The sequence below is a fragment of the Theobroma umbraticum genome, unplaced genomic scaffold, assembly GCF_002168275.2.
Source record: "Theobroma umbraticum cultivar Fairchild unplaced genomic scaffold, ASM216827v3 scaffold_12.0, whole genome shotgun sequence".
In the NCBI taxonomy this organism is placed as follows: domain Eukaryota; kingdom Viridiplantae; phylum Streptophyta; class Magnoliopsida; order Malvales; family Malvaceae; genus Theobroma; species Theobroma umbraticum.
The window spans coordinates 905,481-909,620 of NW_018397272.1; positions in this window are offsets into that span (position 1 = coordinate 905,481).

Genomic DNA, 4,140 nt, shown 5'->3' on the forward strand with positions numbered 1-4,140 from the left:
TCCTTCTTATCCTTCTCCTTCTTTTTCTTCGTACCTTTGGAAAATTACGAGTTTGGGATGGCCAAGGCCACCCTTTAAATCTTCCTAATTCCTATCTTTTTTTTAAGACAAGATTTTGACGTTTTGTTCTTCAACTTAATGAGTTGAAAATCACCAATTCATTGTCAGTAGTTTTCAAATAGATATTGAGACATTAATTGGTCAGCATGCATTTGTTGACTTGAACATTTTTTATTAAGAATCAAAGAGAGTGGGTGAGACATTAAAAAAATGTAAAACTACTAGAAATGACCCACCTTTTTTAATGCACTAAATTCTGATGCTTTTAGCTTTCCCCTTGCTTAATAACAAAGCAAACAAAAGTAAACTACTAGAAAAACAAGAGGCATTAGAAGAAGTTTGTTACTCTACCACAATTATTCCATTCCACCCTTTGGCAAGTGTTTTTGGTAAGCCAGAAATATGCATGTGCAAAAAAGGGAGGATAGGGTTTTTGCTAACCACTGGATCTATTGGTTTTGTTTCTCTTCAACTTTTTGGTTAAACACCAAAATACTAGTAGTATCCAAATCTAAAACTCACTTTTCAAGGAACCTCAACTCATTTTCTGCCACCGGTGAGCAAAAGGTTTGCAAAGCCACAAAAACAAGATAAGAAAGAGGTCTTTGAAAGCTGCATCCTTGACGTCATCACATTTTTTTCTACCTTATCCTTAATCACATTATTATTTAATTTGAATTGTTTTGTTCTCATCTCAACATGAAATTCTCAACCCATGCATCCACATGGATTCCAACTATACCAACACATTAAAAATTCGTTGTGTGCACATCTACATATGACTTAATAATCTAGTAAAATATATTTAATTGACCCTGCTGTTTAATTATCATACATTTGTTTAAACTTCACAATTTCTGCTGTAGATTTACTATATATATCATAATGAAAGCAGTATAGATTTTACTATGGAAAAGAAACTACTGCTTGTAGTATAAAACTTCATAATTTCATTTTTGCCAATTAGAGTGGCAAAGGGATGTATAAATCTGAACAAAAACATAGAGCTCCCTTCACTCTTATCTCTCCTATCCAAATTACCTTCTCTCTCTTATCATGGATCCTTACAAGGTACTGAGCACCAAGTGTTTTTTTTTTTAAGCTTCAATTTTTACTCTAGTTTCATTTATTTGGGTTGTTTACATCAACTCAGGCAGAAGCAAAAGTAGTGCTTCTCGGTTGCTGGATTTGGTCATCGTTTGTTTTGGTGTGATCTTTTGATTGTTTACTAGTAAACTTTATAAAAGTATGTTAACGGTTGAAACTCTATATTAAATTCAAAAAGATATCTCACTTGTAGTAAGGAATGAATAACTCGACCACATGAATTTTGAGTTCCTTCCACTTTTCTGTGTTTCCTCAGCTACTAAGCAGAGTATTTGTCTTTTCCAAGTTGTGTCAATTCAATTTCTTTTTCTTATCTTGTCTTGCTTGCACTTACATGTATTATTTCCTCTAGTTCTAGTTTTCAGCTCTTTCAGAGTTTTGCTCATCTAACTCTTATATTCTCTTCTGATAAAATTAACGCCACCATTTATATTATAAAATCTTCAATTAGTTTTCCTGCATCTATTTTTTTTTCTTATTCGAGCTATTTTTAAATGCAATATCATTCTTCAAGTGCCTTTAATTCTCCATTTTGGACCAGTAATTCTGGGGCTTCAGTTTATAACAACAACTCATCACTCACTGTCGAGGCAAAAAGTAATCATATAATTCTCAGTGTGCCTATATCACGTTCATTCATGGTAATAGTTTCCTAGATGATGGAGTTTCTAATCATCAACTACTGATTCTTTTGGTCAATTTGGATGCACTTCTTATACTACTTTTAACCTTTGTTAAGGTTTTGATCTGTCAATATTCTCTTTCAAGGTTGATTATTCGCGTCAATTGATTTGAACCATGTTTTATATGAGTTAATGCTTCTTGAATCATTGAATACAGTCCCAGATTTCAAAGACCAGACTTTTTTTTTTGCTTTGTTATTGAACATGAGGAAAGCTAAAAGCATCAGAATTTAGCGCATTGAAAGCTGAGGACCAGGATGACATCAAAACTAGAAGAAACACACAAGAGAAAAGACTTTTGAATGTATATATTTATTTTATTAAGTAAACAGACAAGTAAAATGTGTGAATAGAAAATGAAAACATAGAGATGACACAAGATCCAAAAACTAGCATTGTTAAATAATATTATTGGTTAAAATGCATGTTAACAACTTTTTAACTCAAATAATCAACATTATTGATTACCAAAATTATAGTGAAATGTTGTTGCATTTACAGAATATGCTTCTTTTCAATGCTGTCTCTATTTTCTTTCATTTATTTTTAACTATAAAAGTATTAGTTTAATTTGTTTTTTCTAAACCAATTCTAATGAACATGCAGATTTCATGCGATCAATCATGGCAATCATTAAATATATTTGGTAGGTAATCAAGGGAAAAAGATTGCAAGATATGAATATGCACAAGCTATAAATTTTTCTTTTTCTTTATTAAATTTTGTTCCTATCTTATTGAGGCATTGAACTAAGGTAGCGTTAATAAATGTGCAGATTCATTCAACTTGTTGGTTAACAATGGTGTAGCTGTTGGTCAACTTGTGAATATCCATTCATTGAAATATTCCATAGTCCAGAATAAGTATGTGACTTCTCTTTGTGTCTACTTTCTCCTCTACTACTATTTACTTTCAAATGGGTGTATTCAACTTTGATATGACTTGATATATTTTTGTGGCACTATCTACTTTGAAATTGTTTATATTTGGTCTGAATCATTACTTGGAAAAGGCTCCTTGTTTTTTTTTCCCTTGAGAAAAGTAAGATATTGGTGAAGGAAAACGAAACAAGACTTCTCAGTTTCATTATTATGTAATTAGTCAGCAAGACTGCAACTAATTGATCAAGATTCTGTTTAAACTAAACCAACATGGTCAAGTGGAAAATGTATAAAACTAATCATGACTTGGGGTCCAATTCATAGTGCTTATTTTTTATCCAAAAGGAAAAGAAAAAGAGTTTTGGCCATATGTTTCCTTCTGCAAGCACAAACTTTTAGATTTTCCTCTGTTTATATGTGAATGTTTTTCAAATAATAGGTTTTTGGGTATTCTGTATAATAAATGGGTTTATACAATCATTGTTCATTTCATTTATCAATCACTTGCTTTTATAGGATTTTGTACTCATGAATACATAGAAAAGTTGGTGAATATTAATTTATCTACTCATTTATAAAGTTACACTTATATAGTGTTTTGTTTTTTTTTTTTGTTTTTATTCTTGTATGGAATCATTTTTACAATCTTGACCTATCATTATTTTTTAAAATTTATATTTAAAATGTTTAACTTAGTTTTTCATAATGGAATGTAGTTGTTAATAATTTTTATTGTAAACAAGAATGAAAAGTACTCATGACTGTTATATTCTATGACAGTTGGGATTACAAAATGACGGTTGATCGATCTTGGATGTATCATCGTTTAACTTCTTATGGATTCATTAGAGATGAATTTATAAATGGAGTTAAAGAATTCATTAATTTTGCTTGTTCTAACTCTACATTTATATGAGAGAATACTATTAGATGCCCTTGCTCGTAATGTAGTAACAACAAGTTTCTAAATTGCAATAAGGTGACAGAGCACATCCTTAAAAAGGGTTTTACTAGTGTTTGCACAATTTGGAGTTTACATGGGGAACATGATGTTGGACAATCATCAAGAAGTAAAGATAAAGTTGAACCATATGCTATTAATAGGGAACATGCAGAATATGGAGAACCTACATTTGAAGAGGAAATAGCCATATACTAGAATGGTTAGGGATGCTATGGGTCCGGAAGTTGCTTTCAATTATAGTCATGATAATGAGTCAAGGTTTGTGAAAGAAGATCCAAATCCAAATGCAGCTAGTTTTTACTCTTTGTTAAGTAATGTAGACAAACCTTTGTGATCAGGTTGCACAAAGCACATAACGCTTTTAGCTATGTTGCAACTTTTAAATGTTAATTTAGAGTTTAATTTAAGTGAATCATGTTTTGATCGGCTGTTGGAGATAATAAAG